The 23,018-nt window shown below is 46.4% G+C and overlaps 1 protein-coding gene across 1 annotated transcript in view; it reads right to left on the bottom strand.

Annotated features, from left to right (window-relative positions):
• Window positions 1–23,018, bottom strand: part of LOC146797260 (RING1 and YY1-binding protein B-like) — a 451,932-nt gene that overhangs the window by 378,345 nt on the left and 50,569 nt on the right. The gene's annotated exons all lie outside the window — the stretch shown is intronic.

Genomic DNA, 23,018 nt, shown 5'->3' with positions numbered 1-23,018 from the left:
TTCTATAAGTGATTATTTAAAAGACTAAGTATGTGTAAGTTTCTGTAAAAGTAAGTGTGGTGGTGTGTGTATAACTGTATATGCAGGTAAATGGATGTTTGATTCTTTATTAGCATGAGTGACTATGTGTGAGTAACTATGAATGAGTGGCATTGTGTTACAGGATGTTTAGGTGTATGAGTACATATGATGTGTGAGTACATGTATGAGTGACTGTATAGGATTGTTGGTGGATGAGTGGATGTGTATGTGGATCTTAGAATTACTGAATAGGTTGTTGTAACTGTTATTTGTATGTCCATTTTTTTGAAAATTTCAGTCTCTATTTTTAAATGTGTGTATCAAAAGTTATATTAGGGTGAGAGGAGGTGTACCACTCTATCACAAGGATGATGTCATCAGTGATGTCATTTGAGATGTCATCAGTGATGTCATGAGTGATGTCACTGACCATGTCATGAGTGATGTAATATGTGACGTCATCAGTAGTGCATTGCGGGCGCGCGAGTTATAGTTAGCTGAACTAACTATAACGGGGGAATTTCAATGGTTTTTTACGAGTGAAATGTCCAGCTAACTATAACATGTGTGAAACCTTTGGTTTTTTCATTGAATTTCTAAGGTTTTTTAAATGCTAATTCCTAACTATAACGTGTGTGAAACCCATGGTTTTTTCAGTGAATTTCAAAGGTTTTTTAAATGCTAATTCCTAACTATAACGTGTGTGAAACCCATGGTTTTTTCAGTGAATTTGCAAGGTTTTTTAAATGCTAATTTTTTTTTTCTTTTTTTTTTTACATATTTTTATTTTAATTTTCTATCCTTTTTTAAAGAGTATGGTTAAATTTTTAAAATTCTACAATATGTTTTTATTTTACATTTTTTATAAAATAAACAGGTAAAATTTATTAGCAATACATTTTTTCCTTTTTTTAAAAAAATTTTAGTGCGCGTACGGTAAGCTTACGGTAAGCGTACGGTTTACGCAATGTCCGTAATTTATCTACGCTGTTTGCGTATAGTTACGCAATTTGCGTAGCCGCGCGTACTCCGCGTGGGGCGCGTACGCGTGTACGCTACACGCGCACATTACGCGGAAGTGTTGGGGAGTGACTGTTATGCGCATGCGCGCGAGCGCGTATCTTTTTTACGCGCATGCGTACTTTTGCCGTAAGCGTACCGTAAGCGTACGGTAGGTCATGTGATCATGAAACACAACTTTTGATTGGTTGAAACTACTTTCAGTTCTAGAACTCTCCTACACCACACCCATTCCCCTCATTTCTGCTTGTGATCCCTTAGGAGAAGGAGCTGGGTTGTCTTTGTGATACGATGGCAGAACAGCAGAGCTCTTCTGAGAGTGAGGCTAGCAGCACTACCTTGAGGCAGAGAGCGAGGAAACAAAAGACCTCTTACGTAAAGGTAATGCACCCTTAGTGACTTGTAAGCTGTGTGGCCGTGTACTTTCAAGAGGGAATACCGACAGGAAGTATTCCTTTGGGAATCACACCATGATGAGACACCTTAAGGATGTACACAGAAGGACACATGCTCGACTTACTGAAGGTAACCCTTCAGTAAATCAACCAAGCACATCCACAGCAGCTCAGCCTGGACCATCATCTGCAGTGCCGAGTCCTTCTTCTGCAGGTCAGGTGAGCCCTTCATCTGTGGGGGGGGGAGCATCTCCTTTTTCTGGTCCTCTGGAAACTAACCCTCGGTTTCTGAGGGTTGAAATACGGTGCGCCACTTGTCATGATCTAATTTGTCATAGGGAGACCAGTATTTCCCTAGTGAACAATAAAATAGATCAGCACACTTGTCGTACCGTCTAATATTCCCATTCTTTCTTTCCTCTGTCCCTGCATGAACACAACGGCTCTTTTAAGAGCCAACCTTACCTTTCATCTATTTTTTATATATGTTTTTAAAACTTTTTTTTTTTTTTTTTTTACCGTACGCGTACGGTACGCGTAATTATTATTTGTTTTTTTTAAAAAAAAAACACTAAAAATCAATCACATTACAAGGTCCTTGAGAGACTACAATGAAAAACTGAAAATGTGATTGTGGAGAAGTGGAAAAAAGGGACCATGATATTTTTGACTTACCATACCCACTCAAAAAAATATTTATTCATTTAATTTTTTTTTTTAATTGCTTTAAAAATGGTTCTAGTTTTCGAAAATTTTCTATCTCAATCTGAAAAAAAAGAAAAAAGTATTAATATTTAATAAAACATTTTATAATACAGTACACATTTACATATTTTTCAACTACACTCCAGCAAGGGCAACCAGCCTTAGTGATGCTGAATGTATTTGCATTACTGAGTCCAACCTCAAACCCTTAAACTATTCTTTTTTTATACCAGTACACCTTAATTTATTGTGAAAACATAGTCCATATTATTTTACTTGTTCCTCACATTGCACACAGAGTCATGTTTTCACATTAGTCACAAAACGAAATTTCTTTGCCAATTTGAAAGCACACTTACTGCTCTTTTTTTTGGCAAGTGATAAACACTTTTACAGACTGACACATTATGAATCCACTTTTCAGATTTTTTTAAAAGCCCATGTCCAGACTGCTTTTTCAGACCACCACCATGTGTAACCTGGGTGACTGCCTACACTCCAGCAAGGGCAACCAGCCTTAGTGATGCTGAATGTATTTGCATTACTGACTGAAACCTCAAACCCCACTCGCTTGTGAATACTGTGCATGATTCCACATGGTAAGCAGCTGGCTGTGTGTTAAGAGTCTGCTTCTGCACCAAAAAATGGCTCCCCCTTTCCATCTAATGCAACTGTGAAATCACCAGAGCAATACGCAATAAATCTCTGCCTGTAATTCCTATTTGCACACAGAGTCATGTTTTCACATTAGTCACAAAACGAAATTTCTTTGCCAATTTGAAAGCACACTTACTGCTCTTTTTTTTTGGCAAGTGATAATCACTTTTACAGACTGACACATTATGAATCCACTTTTCAGATTTTTTAAAAAGCCCATGTCCAGACTGCTTTTTCAGACCACCACCATGTGTAACCTGGGTGACTGCCTACACTCCAGCAAGGGCAACCAGCCTTAGTGATGCTGAATGTATTTGCATTACTGAGTCCAACCTCAAACCCTTAAACTATTCTTTTTTTATACCAGTACACCTTAATTTATTGTGAAAACATAGTCCATATTATTTTACTTGTTCCTCACATTTAAATTTCTCCCAAAACAGAAAATAATAAACACAAATTCAACAAAAAGAATTGCATTTCTATTATTCATTTCTTAATTTACCATATACATCCCCTCTCAAACTCTAAACTCACCTTTAAAATTAGTTAGTTGTGAAAGAAATGTGGCACTCAAACAGCAGATTATCAGAGCCAGGATCTCTGTTCTTTACACCTCTCTCCTCTCAGCAGAACCAGATAATGGCAAACTTTCCCTCTCTTTTTCCACATATATACATGTTAATTTCAAATCTCAGTGCTTCCCCCTTTTTTTCAAATGTAATCACAAATTTCTATTGGTTGAAAACCAACCCTTTTCCAAAAGTACCCTTCCCCCAACTTGACTTCTGCCTAGTACCCTTCCCCCAACTTGACTTCTGCCTGCTACCATAGCAACAGCTCATGGAACACTGCTGTGTGCAGTTAGGTCAGAAGTTCGACACACAATGTTTCAATTCCACAGAGCAAGAGTGCTTGACTTTTCAATCCTAACTGCAAATCCATAGTACTGTTCTTTGGTTACACATTTTTCTGTACCAATACAAAACATGCTTCTATTAATTTACACATACATCCTAGTTTTTATTCTAGAATGGTATGAAACAGCCAATCGGTTCTTTTTTTTATGAAAAAAATATGTATGCCTCCATTTCCAAACTGTCTTTCATTTCTTTTTACCATTCTACTGAATTACACCTCCTGAGTGCATCCAGTTCTCCTTTGAAGATGTTCACAGTGTGGATTGTAGGGCACAGCTATGTCTTCTGGAGTGAAAAGTTTGCAGAGAAAACAGGTATGGTGAGAGACCTTGCTTTGCCAAATGTAGACATTAAATGGATTGGTCAGAGAGGGTTAAAGTGGCACCAATTGATGCCATTGGTGAAATCCTTCATGCAAAACCAACACCCTGACCTCATAATAGTGCACTGTGGTGGCAATGACCTAGGCACTTTGACTGGGGTAGGTCTGGAAATGCTTATGAAGGAGACCTTTGCACAACTGTTTTCACTTTTCCCTAAAACTGCCTTTGTGTTTTCTAACATATGCCAAAGGCAAAAATGGAACTGGTCCAATCATTTCTGTCCGCAGATTGACAAAGCAAGAAAGCACGTCAACAAATCTGTTTCTGCTTTCCTCCGTGACTATGGTATGGGTTCCATTTACCACAACAACTTGCGTTACGACATGCAAGACATTTATAGAGGAGATGGTGTGCACTTCAATGATGAAGGGAACAGTGTCTTCCTCTTGAACCTTAGACTCTGCATCGGTACTTACTTGTAGGTACCACTTAAAAATCACTTCATAAACACAACGGCTCTTTTTAGAGCCCCCTAATAGCTAAACACTTAAATCTGCATTTCATTTCTTTTTTTATTTCTTATTTTTACCGTACGCTTACCGTACGCGTACCCCGTGATTTTTAAATCAAATGATTTTTGTACTTTTCTGTCCTTCTTTGACCCCCTTACAAATGTTAGGGGGTCTGTAACTCTCCTCCTTGCCCCCTTTTCTTGTTATCACTCTTTTTTTTCTGAGTGAAACACACAAAATGGCGGCCGCCGCTTCCTGGTTTCGACCGATTCGAATGTTTACTAAGATCTAAGAGCCAATCAGAATCCCGCTCGCGCACGCCACCGTACGCGTACGGTAAGCGCACCGTAAGCTGGCTCAGATATATATATTGATTTAAAGGCTATTTTCTCAGAATCTACTGAACAGATTTACACCAAACCTACAAAAGGCACTTCCTTGACCTGAGGACTACCTCTCTGCCAAATTTCTAGTAATTCTGTTCAGACGTTCGGGCTGTAGCCCTGTCTAAAGGTCCTATGGAAAAATGCATGGGAAAAACGCGTTTTGGGACCCCCCTTTTATCTCAGCCCCCGCTTGACGAATCCCCCCCGAGACTTTCAGGGTAGGAGCGGAGCGCCCCACCTATTTTGAAAAATTCACGAGGATTCGTCGACCGGCGCCAAAGTTATTCAAAATAGAATGTTGCGGATTTCCTATGGAAACGTGGTCCTAACTATAACTACCTACTGGCGACCGCCAGTAGGTAATATATATATATATATATATATATATATATATATATATTCACTGAAAAAACCATAGGTTTCACACACGTTATAGTTAGGAAATAGCATTTAAAAAACCTTGCTAATTCACTGAAAAAACCATAGGTTTCACACATGTTATAGTTAGCTGGACATTTTACTGATAAAAAACCAATGAAATTCCCCCGTTATAGTTACTGTAGGCAACTATAACTCACGCGACCGCAATCCTCTGCTGATGCTAATACTGTATTTAGACACTTATTTGCCCATATCTTCTTCCATTAAATTTTAGCTATACATATATTACAAATATTTTTTTTTCATAAAGACACATATGTCATCAGCAGAGGATTACGGTCGCGTGAGTTATAGTTGCCTACAGTAACTATAACGGGGGAATTTCATTGGTTTTTTATCAGTAAAATGTCCAGCTAACTATAACATGTGTGAAACCTATGGTTTTTTCAGTGAATTAGCAAGGTTTTTTAAATGCTATTTCCTAACTATAACGTGTGTGAAACCTATGGTTTTTTCAGTGAATTTGTACGGTTTTTTAAATGCTAAGTTACTTTACGCCATTTGTGGCGTGCGCGCCCACTTAACGCAGTTCGTTCCGTGCACGGTTTTTATCAACTTTAATAAGCCCTGTACATTTGGTGGCCTTCGGCCACCAAAAGCACAGGGGGTGAGGTCAATGTGGATAGTGTTTTTTTTATTTCGATTTTATAATTTCATGTTGCCAAAATTACGTTTTTTTTCTCTATTAATAAGCCCTGCACATTTGGTGGCCTGCGGCCACCAAAAGCACAGGGGGTGGGGTAAGTGTGGATAGTGGTTTTTTTATTTTTATTTTTTTACCGTAAGCGTACGGTAAGCTTACGGTAAGCGTACGGTAAGCGTACGGTAAGCGTACGGTAAGCGTACCCCGCGAAATTGCCGAAAAAAAAATAAAACCGTTTTTGCTCTTGGGGGATGTTTGGGGACTCCCTCAACATGACTATGTGGGAGGGAGTTGTCAAAACAGCCCCGTAACATGTTTTTGGCCATCATGTTTGATAAACAACACTCAGTGCGAGAGACAAAATGGCGGATGCCGCTTCCTGGTTTCGGCCGATTCGAATGTTTACTAAGATCTAAGAGCCAATCAGAATCGCGCTCGCGCACGCCACCGTAAGCGTACGGTAAGCGTACGGTAAGCGTACGGTAAGCGTACCGTAAGCGGGCTCAGATATATATATTGATTTAAAGGCTATTTTCTCAGAATCTACTGAACAGATTTACACCAAACCTACAAAAGGCACTTCCTTGACCTAGGGACTACCTCTCTGCCAAATTTCTAGTAATTCTGTTCAGCCGTTCAGGCTGTAGCTCGTTCTAAAGGTCCTATGGAAAAATGCATGGGAAAAACGCGTTTTGGGACCCCCCTTTTATCTCAGCCCCCGCTTGACGAATCCCCCCGAGACTTTCAGGGTAGGAGCGGAGCGTAGCGCCCCACAGATTTTGAGAAATTCGCGAGGATTCGTCGACCGGCGCCAAAGTTATTCAAAATAGAATGTTGAGGTTTTCCTATGGAAACGTGGTCCTAACTATAACTACCTACTGGCGACCGCCAGTAGGTAATATATATATATATATATATATATATATATATATATGACCGCCTCAATATGGATGATTTAGACTGCCTATTCATCACGGAAACATGGATGAATGAGTGCTCCAACCCAGATATTGTACAAGCACTCCCACAAGGCTATACCCTGACCAGACAGGATAGAAGTGGAAAAAGGGGAGGGGGAATTGCAATAATATACAAACAACATTTGAAATTAACAACTATTAACTCTATTGTTCCTAATGAGGCAGAGAGCCTTTTGTTCTGCTTCCAACTAAATAGTAGCACTACGTTTGCTGGAGCCCTCATTTATAGACCCCCCGGCCCTTCGCAAAAATGCATTGATACACTAGGAGACAGTATTAGTCCCCTGGTGATCAGATATTCAGATTTCACCATTTTAGGTGATTTTAACATTCATTTAGACTCTCTTAATATCCCTAATACTAGACAGTTCTACGAGACTATCAGTACCATAGGTTTAAAACAGATTGAGACCCCTACACATCGCTGGGCATACCCTAGATGGTATCTGCACTAACATGACCCATCTCTCTGTAAAACCTCCTATTACAGTTATTCCTTTGAAGAGAACAGAACAATCAGGGAATAATTGCTTTATCTAAAGTAGAAGAAATCATGCCTTCAATCTCAAACAAACTCATTGATTTAAGAGAAACAAATGCATTATGGAACACACGACAAGAACTGGGTTAAACTTATTTTTTTAAAGTTTATATAAATTACAGAATTTATAAATACTTTTTAGGTCTCGCGCCTAGTGATGCACTGCGCAGCGCGAGACATTTTGTAAGGGAAAAAACGGGGTTTGGTAGCTGACCTAGGAATCGCACACGCTTGTGCGATTCCTTTTGTGCTACCCGATTGGCCTTAGCGTGCGTCTTATTCTAAAAGACTGCACGCAATTGGCCAGAGGTGGGCGCATTGCTCCGCCCATGGCCTATTGGTGTCTATTACGCGCTTGGTGCGCGTAATAGACACCAATAGGCCACGGCTCGCAGTGGCACGCGAACCACTTGCGGGCTTCTTTTTTTTTTTCTCAAGTGAACGCTTTCCCTGCTGCTTGTTTTATATCCTACTTACTATGTGTCTTCTCTGTTCTGCTTTTGAAGTGCGAGTGAATGAGCTTGGCTTAAAGCCCATGAGTACCGGTACTCTCTTTGGACAAAGAAGTTCTGGTACTCAAGCGCCGAAAATGTAAAAGTGCCGGTTTTCAGTACCGGCCCGTTTAAAGCACTGCTTCGGGTACTGGAAGAATAAGGGAACTAAGACCACTGCCCTACAGTACTGACTTACAATGTAACCAAAGACACAATAACAGACGTGCCTCCAGAGGCATTTCAAGGCACGAGCCGAGCAATGGAACTAGAGGCAATGAGCGGCAAACCAGGGAGCGCTATAGCTCTGCCTCTAGGCACAGTGTTAACAAGGGCAGCAGACAAAGCCGCGATTCCCTCTCGGGGGCATGCTGCAGAGAGATGCGGAGTTCACGCAGAAAACTAGCCCCCCCCCTTCCCCTTCACCCCCCCCCGCCCCCCCGCAACAGAAAGCAGTGTCAGACACGTGGAGCGGGAGATAGCACAGACGTCACCATTATAGCGCCTTCATACACCGTTAGTGTCCAGGGAGTACTGTGATGCGCTATACAAGTGACCTCAAGCTAGCAGGACCTGCGCCCCGGTGGGTGGCTCTTTGGTATTTCTAAAGTCATCCCGCCTGGGTCACAGTTTACACAGATCGCAACGTGTAACTGCAACTCTCCCTCTACCATAAGACTAAAAATAAACAAGCTAATGTCTCCTGTGCAAAATACTACACTTGTGAAAGGCCGGCCACAGTTTCCTTAAAAAGATTGTAAACTCGTACAATACAGTTCGTCGGCGTGACTAGGCGTTTAGGGGCGCAGGTGAAAGCGAGACAGGGTTACAAAGGGAGGCCAGCTGACTGAACATTGGCAGAATGAAGGCGCCCCTGGTACATACCGCGTGAAAGTCGACGATTTGAAAGCGCTCGGAAGGCCTTATTTATGAGATTTATGCTCTGCAGAGAAAGATTTGACATACGCCAGCGACCAAGATGGCTGCCTGACTCAGGAGCTTCTGAGCCACAGGAAAATGATGTCTGCCTCACCGCGCACAGCCGCTGTAAATTTAGCCCTGCTGCAGTGATGTGAGGTCCCGATGTGCCAGTGAGCTTGCTATGCCTCGGAGAGCGTTCCGGACTGCCGAAAACGCCGAGATCGGAGACGTTATGTGCCCGGGCCTGACGCAGCCCTCGGAGGCCCCATGTCGACAGGAGACTCGGGTGAGTCTGATGGCGGGTCCCGGAGCACGTGCGTTGTGATCGAATGCTTCGGCTACCGTGATTGTGTGGAGACCACGCAAGAAGTTGCCAGACACCCGCGAACTAAATGCTCCTACTGTACTAACATACCGGGTGAGGAGTGCTGGGCTCGACAAAGGCGGAATCTTACCCTTCGGGCTATCATGTGAGACCGTGGAGAGAGGTGCTGCCGGGCTATACTGCAATCCCTATGCTGACAACTCCGGGATTCTACGATGCTTGCAGACCCGAGCTCGGGAAGCGAAGGTCTCCGGTGCGACGCAGTTCTGGCCCTGGAGGAGGGTCCTACACTACACTGAGCTTGCCTTCAACTACGCCGGACTGCACTGCCCAGAAATCGGCTCCCGCCGCAACTTGAGCCCCCGGACTCGGGCCTAGTACCCAATCCCCCCAATCGCCGCCCACACTGAGTTCCTGTGATCGACTACACGAGTGGCCTGTGGTGAGCTGGAACACCCCTGCCGTGACTCGGACAGTATCTCTCTCGTGTCTACGGAACATTGAGGCTCCGAGTGCAGGCCCCGACAACCGCCAACCATCCGCAGCAGCAGGGACCAGAGAGGCGACTAAAGGGTTCATGGCGAGTCCCTGAATACCAGCGGCTTCGAAGGAATAATTGTGGGGCGGAGACGAGAGTCGGAAGCAGGTACACTGAGGCTGCGGCAAGGCCGGGCGCCTGACTCTAAAATGGCACCTGCCGAGTGATTGCCGGAGTTCAGTCAGCGTCTCCACGAGACTCCAAAAAATAGACACCCGGGTGTGAGCGGCAGGTGTGGAGAGGGCAGACCGTTAACGAAGACAGTGCTGGCGGAGGAGCTGTGTGGGGTTGGCTATAATTATTGATAGTCGACATCCAAAATTGCAAGAAGACTGAAATGATGGTGGATATTATACGCTGGGTCTCCGACTAGACAGTGATTGGAAACCGACTGTGACCATGACTGTAAACACAGAAGTGGCCAGCACTGGTGGACCTCAACATTTCAAACAAGTGCAAAAAGTGCTGGAAAGTATGGAGAAAGCGCTGGAACTCGGTTGTGGTAGCTATGTCTGGGCCAGATCTGGGATCATGCATGCACGCATGCGCAGCCGCTAGCAATGTTGTGAGTATAATCTGCAGAGGGGCTCTGTGGCTCCGTGGGTACGGGCTGCAGGGGTATCGACCACAAGTTACTCCTGGGAGACCACAGTAACGAGGCGGCTGTGCACTGGCGGGCCCCCTGGGAGAGCGGGGACTGCTGCAGTAATCGGAGGCAGCCTGGGTACGATCGCTTGACTGCCTGGAGGGGACCCTGGTGTGGACGAGCTCCGCGATCGTTGTGGGGCCTGAGAATACTCTTCTACGCCACACTTTGGGAGGAGCAGATAGATGGTCCTGGACATCTTTCATTCTGGCCAGCTGGCCCACCTTGGGTGGCCAAGAGTTCCTCCTTATCGGTCCTATTCTACTTGCCCTACAACAGCCTTTGTCTCTGCTTAACTACGATGACCTCCCCTCTGGTCCTGCTACTACGGCGGCCATATTCCTGCCCGGACAGCTGCCTTCGCCCAGAGTTTCAATCCAGGTCAGGATCAATGACTCTACCTAGCACTGTGATCCTCTAGGGGACTCCCACTCCCATGCTGACCTCCATACTTGGAGGTCCTTTTCCCTGGGTGGTAGGTTTTGGCCCCGTTACGATCCCACTCCTTCTCCGCCACTGGACACTACCTAGCCTTCTATCCCACCGGTAGGATGGTTTAGAGGGGAGTTAGACCAGAGTCCCTGACCGTGCATTTCTAGTCACCGCCTTGTCCACAATCTCATTGGATAATCCTCACTTGACTTCCGGAATAGGCGCCCTCCTCTTCTTATTCTTCTTTGCGCTATCGCTACCCTGGTGGCCCTTCCTCTCCCCATCATGGCTTCCATTGAAATTAAGTTGGGAGTTAACTGCTTCAAAGTCATTTACCCACCCAATCTGACCAAAGCAGCAGCAAAACGGTTCAAGCACAACACCATTGAACAATTCCCTGATTTCCTCTTTGTTGATCAATTCCATAATGGGTGCCTAGGGAAACTCAAAAATAACTTAATTTTTTTCACTCACGATATCCCTTCCTGGTCCACCAGCTTCTTCAATTCCTTCAACGTCTCTTCTTCCTCATCTATCCTGCATTGACAGCGGCTAAAAATTTCCCCCTCCACTAGCTTTAATGGCTCTCACACTATTACACTTTACAATAATGGTACTGTCTTGATACAAGCTACAGACTCCTGTCGTTCCCTCTTTGATCATCTCTTCCACTCCCTTCGTCCAACCCTTACAACTATGATTTCCCCGGATTCTCCTTTGAGCTCATCTCCTTTCTCCCTTTCTCCCCCCCTGACTCCCCGATACTCGATCAGGCCGCGTTCCCGGGAGTCACAGGCCTACCCTTTGTTCCCCCCTACCTTTGTTCCCTCCCCTCCCACCTCTCCCCCTTCCCAATTGGTTCCTCCCCCTAGCTCTTCTACCTTCCCTTCCCAATTGGTTCCTGCCCCTAGCTCTTCTACCTTGCCTCCGGCATCCACTCCCCTCCCCACCCTGCACCTGCCCGATTCTCCTATGCTTTCTCCTCCCCCCTAATCCAACCAACCTCCCCCCTTATTATTCCATCTGTCTTACAACCTGGTCTACCGATCAACTTTCCTTACCTTCCCCCTTACCTCCCCCTGTCACCTCATCCCTTTCTGCTCTTCCCCGTCCCTCGTCCCCTTAATTCTTCTCTTCCACCTCCCTTCTCTCTTCAACTTCCCCTCCCTCTTCCCATGCTTCCTAACCATGTCTCCTTCCTCGACAATTCCTTCCTCGTCTCCCCCTCACTCCACCTGTTGCCTGTCATCCTTCAATCACCGTTCATAACTTACAGTACTTGTCCAGCTCCTTCCTCTCTTTTCTCCCCATACTTCTGGCCTTCCTTGGATCCCCCCCCCCCCTTGTACAGCACCCTCTCCTCTCCACGTACCTTTGGCATTCATCTAACCCCCTGTCCTCCCCTCCCTGTTCTGCCTCTTCTCCCCTTACCTTTGGCCTTCATTTGACCCCCTTCCGATTCCTCATCCTTCTCCTCCTATTTATGATCTCTACTCTTCCCCTCTGTTCAACACCAGTAAAAATATTTCTCTTCCCACCTCTGTTTTATCATCCTCTCCTATCGCCCACCATTCTTCCCCACCTTCTACTCTTGCTCCCCAACTCCCCACCCATTCCACCACCCCTCCCCTCCCTCCTTTTCCCACTGTACTTCCTCCCTTTCCCCCCTCCCCCACCTTGTCCCGTCCTTCCTCACTCCCTCCCATTTTCCGCTCATCCATATCTCCCCGTCCTCAATCACCCTCTACTCCACCTCCCTTATCCCGTTCCCCCACCCGTCCCCCCTCACCCTCCACACTCCCACCCTTTTCCATCAAACCACCCAACACTCCGTGCTCAGCTCTCCTCTCCCTAGAAAATAAACTTGATTCTCTCATCTCTTCCATTTCCCATCTTGTAGCGGCCATCTCACTTTTAAGCGCTAAGATGTCACCCTTCCCTAATACCCGCCCGAGGAGTTCCGTGCTCCTGCGCCCCAATAAAGCAAACCGCAGTCTGTTCTCTACAGACATCCCCAACTTACTAGCCAGCTACAAGACCACCAGCGTCACTCCCCCTCTACCTTCATCTCCCATTACCTCTACGCAGTGCACTATTCAGACCATCTCCTCTGTCAGAACCTACCAGCCTCCCTCTTACCGGGCACCCTCATTCAAGAATCTCATCCCTATCTCCCTTAACAGCCCTAACACTCCCATCACTAAAACAGTTGTGTCAGAGCTGCACCGCTTGCTACACAACTGCAGATCTGCAATCAAACACAAATTGGAAATTTCTGACATTATCACCCTCCAGAATCTTGACATGTTCTTCCTCACTGAGACCTGGTTTAATGACTCCTCTCATACTTTGTTTGATCTTCTGGTACCCACTGACTACTCTATCCTCAGAAATGACAGATCAGACAAAATTGGGGGCGGTGTCGCCATCATCTTCAGGAATTCTCTTCAAATGAAAGCCTTCCCTACCACCCTTTTCCGTACATTCGAATGCCTATCCCTAGAACTTCAAATACATCATGGCTCACCTTTTAGATTCCATGCCATCTACCACCCGCCCGGTAACTGCTCTTCCTTTGTGGAGGAACTCACTGACCAATTTTCTCAAAGTGACAGACAGATCTTCCTGGGTGACTTTAATCTCCATTGGGGCTCTTTGGAAGACTCGGCTGCCAACAAGCTTGCCACCTTTCTCTCAGCCAACGATCTCTTCCAACATTGCTCTGAAACCACTCATTCCAAGGGCTCAATTCTGGATCTGCATCCATGTAGACTGGTCTGACCACTTCCTCGCTCCCTTCCGTTTTCATCTTTCGCATGTTATAACTCTCGGCCAACCTAAAAGAGCTACTACCTGGTTCCGCAACACTAAAAACATTGATTTTGACACTTTTTGTGACTCTGCTATGCGGTCACTTCCTAGACTTGAACCTAACGTGGATGTCAACGCTCTCACCACTCAGTGCCTCTCAGTCCTAGCAGTTGAAATCGACAATGTCGCTCCACTCCAAAGCAAAAGGAAAAGACACGCCCCCTCAGCACCTTGGTTCAATAAAGCGCTCTACAATGAAAGGAAAAACCTTAGAATCCTGGAGAAACATTGGAGAAAATCTCCTTCTACCTTCAATCTTGCTCTGCTACGTTCAGATAGATCCAAATACCACAACCACATCTTCCATGAAAAAGCATTCCATTTCAGATCCCTCCTTGACTCAGCCAAAAACAGACTCAAAAAACTCTTTGACCTCATCAAAAAACCAAACTGTTCTCCCCTAACTACTAAGCCCGAGGACTCCACAAAGAAAGCAGCCGACTTCGCCATTTTCTTTGATGAAAAGGTCAAAGCACTGGTGGATCAGGTCGCCCACCCCACCCCCTTTGAGGAGCGGAAATCCTTAGTCACCTGGCAATACTTTGACGTCATCTCGGAAGATGACCTCCTCAAATGCATCCTTGAAACCAAACCATCCAACCACTCCTCTGACCCCATCCCTAGCATCATCGCCATCGATTTCTACACCCATACTCTCTCTTACTGGACCGGGCTAGTTAATCTCTTCCTCAGTCAAGGCTCCCTCCCTGTTGCTCTTAAATCAGGACAGGTTACCCCTCTTCTAAAAAAAACCTCCGCTGATGCAATCGACCTCAACAACTTCCGCCCTATCACCAACCTCCCTTTTCTCCGTCGAAAATCACTGAAAAATGTGTTGCGAAACAACTTTCCCTACATATTATGGACAATAATCTCCTCGATGTTTTCCAATCTGGCTTCATCCAAAATTGCAGCACTGAAACAGCCCTGCTGCAAGTGATTGATGGTGCGTTGCATATACTCGACTCCGGGAAATCCTGTCTTCTGATTCTTCTTGACCTCTCTGCAGCCTTTGACACTGTTAATCACAGCACCCTCCTCAACACTCTACAACAGAGAATGGGATTGGATGGCACAGTGCTTAAATGGTTTGCCTCTTTCCTCTCAGACAGATCCCAAATGATTAAGATAGGGAACAGGCTTTCATCTCCATTGGCTGTAGGTCAAGGTGTCCCTCAAGGCTTTCCTGTGCATCCCTCACCCCTGCGTGCTGTGTTGGATTTTGTGTACCCTTTATTCTCAGGCCCCTCTTGAAAGTTCGCTCTTCGTTGTAAATTTGTATTTTTTCCTGTACATTCCTCACCCCTGTGTGCTGTGTTGGATTTTGTGTTTGTGTACCCTTCATTTTTAGTCTGTGTAATGTTATATTCTGTACCACTTTTCTCTTGTAACGTAACTAGCTCTATTGTACAGCGCTCTGACAACTTTGGGTAATGTCCGCGCTTTATAAAAATGCACTAAATAAATAAAATACTGGGCCTCTCATCCTTCCGAGGACGATAACGCAAGTACCAGTTTCATCTGGTTAATAACGTGCCCACAATCATGTTCGGCTACAACAAAGTTGTGAGTACTGTTAACTCTGCAACCAGAATATTTTACATTCCGTTAAATATTTTAACGGGTGTTGAGGGCGAATTCGAGTTGTAACAGGAACTAGATACAAAGGGCCCCTTACACCGGAAGCCGACGCGATTGGAGAGCTAAGACGGAACAAAGGACAAGTTAGAAACACGCTACATTTCTTATTCCAATGTCTCCTACGTGTCACACAACAATTGTCATACACAGGGCACACGCAACTGTGGTGCTATGGAGGCGGCCGGAGACCCCTTCACGGTGGGCATAGGGCAGAGCAATGCTCGCCCCCCCCCCCACCCCCACGGACAAGTCTGGCACCAAGTCGTGACCCTGATGCACTGTGTGGGTGGGGGCGGGTGAAAGAGTAAGCAGACAAGACATGCCACACGGTCCCTGGGAAGCTGTCGTGAATGTCCTTTGAAATTAGAGCAGGGGGGGCATGGGGGCGGCGCTGCTCCAGCTGCCAATCAGACTTCTATGCAGCCGTGGCAGAGGCAATGCGAGCTCCCGGACAGGCTGAGTGGTCCGACAGGCCTCCCAGCCCCCACTCGCCGCCTCGCCTGCGCATATACCTCTACGCACCTCAGCCTCTATTAGAGAATCATTATACATTTTAATGTTTCCCATTGAAGTTTGTCTGCTTGTACCTTTTTATGCAAGTCCAGTGCTTTTTGACAGGGCGTTGGGACCTGCTTTCCCTCATTCATATTTAGTGGACGCAGGTGTGTGCATGAATCTAGAATAAACTCAAGCTGCAAAACTAATGTTAGAGGGAGCCCCCCCCCCCACACACGGCCGGTCTAGAATTATGCACTGCACAACCAGATGCCACTGAAGGCTTCACTCGGCCATCCAGCCCATGGATGCAGCAGGCTGTGGAACCCACTTCCGGATTGGGAGCGCCTAGTTGGGATTCCTGGGCATTCATCCGCACGATGCCTCCAGCATGCTTAATCCCCCGTTTAATTCTTCTAAAATGTTTAATTTCAAGCCCATTCCTGTTGTTTTGCTCTCCACTCCTCTTAGTTTCTCTTTTCCACAGTTCAGGCGTGGTTACAAGTACCACAATAAAAAGCTTAAATAACATTATAATAGGAGTTCCCAATTCTACTTAGTCTACGTGCGTAGGTTTTCCAGCCCAGGTTTTACTTTTGCCTTCTGGGTGTTGTAGCTCCATTATAAAACAGGACTACCAAAGCCATTTTTTTTAGTTGGTTTCTTGGACTTGTAGCCTTCAGAGGAATGGGTCTGGCAAACTTAAGAGTTCTGCAAGATCAAACAAGCTTCACGCTCACCACAACGCGAGGGTTTTCTGTAGAGGGGTTTGGGCTGCATATATTTTGTGTGTTTAAGGTGGCAACCTCACTCAATGTCGCCTCCGATAGTTTCATGTTTTGGAATTTTCACCCAAAGGCCATTGTTATCAGGTTAGATTACCCTAATTATTAAATGGAAGCAAAGGTTACATCACCTCGGATGCCTTTGGTTGTCAGGTGAAAGTCCAAGACTGAAGAGAAACTGTGCTTGATGACACAGTCGGACAGAGAATAGATACAGATGAGGACAAGAAGAGAAAAGGCAGGCTAGTGAGACAGTGAAAGTGAACTGGAGAGAATGGAAAAACGAAAGCTCAAGAAAGGGACTACTAAGAGACAATAAAAAAAGACCGACAAAGCATGCTGTGGCGGGGGCGGGGGAGCGCATTCCAGGCGGGGGAGCGGACCCTTTGAAGTAGGATGCCGAGGCTGTGGCTACACGTGCACGCGCCAGTGGGCTGAAGCGCTTCCCCAAACGGATTGCATGGCGGCACGATGCACGTGATTGTGCGCGTGCTCGCCATGCAATCCACTTTGGGGGCACTTTGAAATGCCCTTCTTACTAGAGTCTCGCATAGCGATTGCGTAAACGCAATAGCTAGGCGAGACCTGAAAAAGGAGTAAGATTTCAGGACAGACAATGAATTGAACGAGAAAATCAGGGGATATACTGGGTAATAGATGGGTAATCATAAGGTGGTGCTTCTATAAAAGCTCATAAAGCGGCCGGTGGGGAGCCAGCCATAATTGTTTGTATAGCGTTTCCATATCAGAGGCATTTTCAGAGAAGGTTCTGGTGTACATGGGTGTGCGTGTGTTTTCATTTAATCCGGGGACATTCACTGTGGAGTTCCCTCTTCTGGTAGGGTTCATGAGACTGCCAGCTTCGATTGGTTTTGGCACATTGTGGGCTTACTTTAAGTTTAATACATGAGTGTACCAGGGATTGGTTTTACATTTGAAAGCTCATCTTTGGTAATGGAAGGCTTGAATTGTCTCAGGAGTTTTAGTTAGTGGGAGGCATTATTCGTGAATCAATCCGCAGTAGTGAAGAATAAATGCTGTAATTTAAATAAACTTCAAAAATATAAGTTTAACACAGTTTTCTTGTTGTGTGTTCCATAATGCATTTGTTTCTCTTAATTCAATGAGTTTTGAGATTGAAGGCATGATTTCTTCTACTTTAGATAAAGCAATAACGCACTGATTGTTCTGTTATCTTCAAAGGAATAGTTTTGCCCCCCACAGAACCATTGTTATTACACTTCCTAAAAGTGGCATTTTCAAGCAATTTAAAAATCACTTTTCCTAAAACATGTGTTATTAAATTCTGAGTTTAGAGAGCCTAAACTCAATTTCTCCATTTAGTCCCAATGGAAAGTTACACTTCTAATATGTTACCAGGCAGCTCCCATGCTAACCTATGAGACAGAGAGCTGTTCAATAGTGAAAAACAAAATTGGTAGTATTTCACTATCAGGACATGTAAAACACACTACTATATGTCCTACCTTTCACATACTCTGCACCCTGCCCACAGGTCTTCCTTGGGCCTCCCTTAGGGGTGACTCACATGTAAAAAAAAGTTACGTTTAGGGCCTAGCTATCAGGAGCACTTGCTAGGTCGACATGGCAGTAAGCCTGTGTGCAGACCCTACAGTTGCAGGTCTGAGACAGCTTTGAAAGGCTACTTGTGGGGGTGGCACAACCAGTGCTGCAGGGCCACTAGTAGCATTTTAGCCTCTGATGCCCAAAGAAATACCATGTATGTTTTCTTTTTAATTCTATAGTGTGGAAAAGGCATTCCATTTATGGATCTTTGTGCCCATCACCACCACCGCCCCTTCTGTCTTGTAAGCACATATTGACACTTATAAAGTCTGGGTTTTATGATGCGCTTTCAGGAACTTTTTGTTCTATTTTTATTTTTAAAGAGGCAAAACTAAAAGTGCCAGAATGCAACAAACAATGCAGAGGTGGGCTATCCACTGACAGCTCATGCCAGATGCCTGGCTATGGCTCATCTCAAGGTCTTCTTGGAAACGTGAGCCCGAAACAAGCCGAGCTTTCACAGGAGGCGACGTGACTTCAAGGCTACAGCTGCCAACCATGTAACATGGGGAACCAGATTCCAATCCCAGCCTCAGCTCTGCATCCTGTGAAACCTAAAAATAAATAAATCACTGTGTGCTGAATAAAATGTTGTTTAATGGTCTGTCTCTTGAGAAGTACCCTTATGCCTTGGGGAAGGGCTTCGCTATGTAAACCAATGTCCAAAATAAAGTGTGGATTCTGCCAGTCACCGCTGCTTCAATCTCATACTCTAAGAATTAAGGACAAAGCATTTACCTTTGATGTCAGAAATATACATCTATCTAGTGGCTGAAGGGGGGAGTGTGAAACTGGAAAATCTGGGATTAAACCCAGCATCCCTGCTTGACCAAATTGTGTGATCGTAGGCAAATACTTTAGTTCACTGAATCTCCTTTTGTTCATTATGCCCCTAAGTTGATTCAAAAGTGTAGCCCGACTTAAGTTTGTCCAGGATTTTATTTTTCAAAATGTAGCCACCATAACGGCCCTCTTTTTGACCTTCTGGCCTGCCCCTAGTACTTGTGACCAATCAGCAGGTTGCACAGCGAGGCCACCCCCACCCTAAGCTCACTGAAATTTTGTTTAGGCTCCAGGGCTTTGCCCACTCTTTGGATTTTAACCCGCCTGGTCGCCCACAGCTTCAAAGTGTTCTGTGTGGCTGAGGACAAAAGAAGATGAAGCTGTTAGCCTGCCTGCAGCCCTACCGCAGACAAGTGCCAGGATCTCCACACGCCACCCATAGGTCGACAAGAGCAGGCTCTGGGTCATCTCGTGTTCCAAGCCCCACCTCAGCAACAGCCCTGCCAAGTTTCGGAGGTCCTCCAGTTAGTTTTGGGAGTTGTATTACTGTTCATTCCATTATAAACCAAGAATACAAGGCCCAGAACGTAACAGAAAAACAAACCTCGTCTGGAACAGCTCTTTATGCATGGAATTGGAAGCTAAGCATCCTTGCCGTCCAGCTGATCTTTAGGCTGAAAAGAGGACGATCGATGTGCCCAATGCCTGCAGACTGCTACTGACAGGAGATCACGGTTAGAGTGGATCCGTGTACATTTCAACAACGTGTGAAATTTAAACAGACATCTATGCAATCCCGGTTTAGAACGTGCTTGTTTTTTCAAGACTAAAAAGCATGGAAACTATGATCAGGACTACGATGGAGGCAGGGTAGGGATGTTGTAACAACATATAATTAATTTCCTGGCATTTAATTTAGAGATTAGAGTGAATTCAGTTTTATTTATGGACCCAACTAACTTTTTACGCCAAGGTTCGTTTTCGGTTATATGAAATATTTAATAAATTCCAATTTAAAAAAATAAATAAGTAAAACAAGCCCAAGCCAAAGAAACAATTCAAATCCTTGAATTAATCATGTTCATGCCCAATTTAAATTCAGCATGGCTCTTTTCAAGAAGGGGCTGCGAGATTCTCCTAAGCAAGATCATGGATATCTATGATACTCTATCCAATGCCCGGACCGCACAGCCAGCAGTGGAACTGCTTCTGAGACTCAATCGCTTGCCCGGACCGCACAGCCAGCAGTGAAGCTGCTACAGGTACTCGATCACATGCGCGGACCGCACAGCCAGCAGTGAAGCTGCTACAGGTACTCGATCACATGCCCGGACCGCACAGCCAGCAGTGAAGCTGCTACAGGTACTCGATCACATGCCCGGACCGCACAGCCAGCAGTGAAGCTGCTACAGGTACTCGATCACATGCCCGGACCGCACAGCCAGCAGTGAGGCTGCTACAGGTACTCGATCACATGTCCGGACCGCACAGCCAGCAGTGAAGCTGCTACAGGTACTCGATCACATGCCCGGACCGCACAGCCAGCAGTGGAACTGCTTCTGAGACTCAATCGCTTGCCCGGACCGCACAGCCAGCAGTGAAGCTGCTACAGGTACTCGATCACATGCGCGGACCGCACAGCCAGCAGTGAAGCTGCTACAGGTACTCGATCACATGCCCGGACCGCACAGCCAGCAGTGAAGCTGCTACAGGTACTCGATCACATGCCCGGACCGCACAGCCAGCAGTGAAGCTGCTACAGGTACTCGATCACATGCCCGGACCGCACAGCCAGCAGTGAGGCTGCTACAGGTACTCGATCACATGCCCGGACCGCACAGTCAACAGTGAAGCTGCTGATACTCGATCATATGCCCGGACAGCACAGCCAGCAGTGAAGCTGCTACAGGTACTCGACCACATGCCTGGACCACACAGCCAGCAGTGAAGCTGCTACAGGTACTCGATCAGATGCCCGGACCGCACAGCCAGCAGTGAAGCTGCTACAGGTACTCGATCACATGCCCGGACCGCACAGCCAGCAGTGAAGCTGCTACAGGTACTCGATCACATGCCCGGACCGCACAGTCAGCAGTGAAGCTGCCGATACTCGATCATATGCCCGGACAGCACAGCCAGCAGTGAAGCTGCTACAGGTACTCGACCACATGCCCGGACCACACAGTCACCAGTGAAGCTGCTGATACTCGATCATATGCCCGGACAGCACAGCCAGCGGTGAAGCTGCTACAGGTACTTGATCACATCCCCGGACCGCACAGCCAGCAGTGGACCTGCTTCTGCTATTCAATCACATGCTCGGACCGCACAGCCAGCAGTGGACCTACTGCTGATACTGGATCACATGCCCGGACCGCACAGCCAGCAGTGAAGCTGCTACAGGTACTCGATCACATGCCCGGACCGCACAGTCAGCAGTGAAGCTGCTGATACTCGATCACATGCCCAGACCGCACAGCCAGCAGAGGACCTTCTGCTGATACTGGATCATATGCCCAAACCGCACAGCCAGCTGTGGACCTGCTTCTGAGACTCGATTACTGGCATGGACCACACACCCAGCGGTGGTGAGCTGCTGCTGATACTTGATCGCATGCCTGGACTGCACAGCCAGCAGTGGAGCCGCTTCTGACACACGATCACCTGCATGGATTGCACAGCACGCGGTTGAGTTGCTTGTGTAAATGTATCCAGTCCCTGAAACACAACACATTTGAATGTTGGGTGCTAGGATCTCCAGGGCTTCATTCTTGAAGCTTTAATATCTTGTTACCTTTCATAAACAGTTTTTACGGATCTCCATTTTCTTACATTTACGATTAAAATATGTCATTTGCTACTTTCGGAATTCATGATTGGTCACCTACTGGTGTTGGCATTTCACAAGAGGGAGGACAGCAAGTCTTGACAAATACTATCAAACTGAGTGGTGATAATCTTTTGTACGCGTGGGCCATCTTATGTATTTTCCTAATACCCTGTGAAGCAGTTCACCATAAGAAGGGCCATATGGCGATTATGTGACTGCTGCCTTTTCTGCATAGTTATGGAATTGCCACAATAAGTCATCTGCTGCATTATTTTCAGGTTTAACAAAAAAAAAAAACTGTTCCAAGCTCAAACAGATCAAAAGTTGCTAAAATTACAACTACACAAATCGCCACACAGTGGAAAGCCATTCTCAAGGAGACCCGTCAACATTTTGGTTGCTTAGTGCAATATTATGCGGTTAAACTGGTAGTAACAAGGTAAATCCTTTGCCCCGTGTTGATTTGTAAAAATGTTAAAATAATACCATCACAAACTGTGCTGCATTATACTGCATAGTTATCCTTTTACTGCTGCATTAATTAGTCACCCCTGCCATATAATTTGTTCCCCCTACCACATATTACCAGTCGCCCTCATCGTGACTAGGAAGTCACAGCTAGGGGTGGGCAGAAAACTCCGCTCCGCCAGAGTAGCGGATAAAGCCAGCCACCCCTGCTCCCCAGCCCAGTCCCTCCTTCTGAAAGCAGCCAGGCCGGAGAGAGCCTCCCCAGGCCCCGGTGGACCCCCGTCCCCGGGGCCCGGACCCTCGGCTGGCTTGCAAGACTGGGGGCTCCTGCACCGCGGGGCCCACCGGACAGAGCACGAGCCCCAGGCCCGGTCCCAGCTTCGGAAGCCTAGCCAGGCCGTGGAGAGCCTCCCCAGGCCCCGGTGGACCCCCGTCACCAGCACCCGGACCCTCGGCTGTCTTAGAGGACGGTGGGCTCCTGCAGTCTGGGACCCTGGGACGCAGCACGAGCCCCGGGCCCGGTCCCAGCTCCCGAACCCTAGCCAGGCCGGGGAGAGCCTCCCCGGGCCCCGGTGGACCCCCGTCCCAAGCGCCCAGACCCTCGGCTGGCTTGCAGGACGGGAGGCTCCTGCACCCCGGGGCCCGCCGGACAGAGCACGAG

The sequence above is a fragment of the Triturus cristatus genome, chromosome 9 (genome assembly GCF_964204655.1).
Source record: "Triturus cristatus chromosome 9, aTriCri1.1, whole genome shotgun sequence".
In the NCBI taxonomy this organism is placed as follows: domain Eukaryota; kingdom Metazoa; phylum Chordata; class Amphibia; order Caudata; family Salamandridae; genus Triturus; species Triturus cristatus.
The sequence above is the reverse complement of the archived record's forward strand: the minus strand, read 5'-3'. Positions and strand labels throughout refer to the sequence as shown.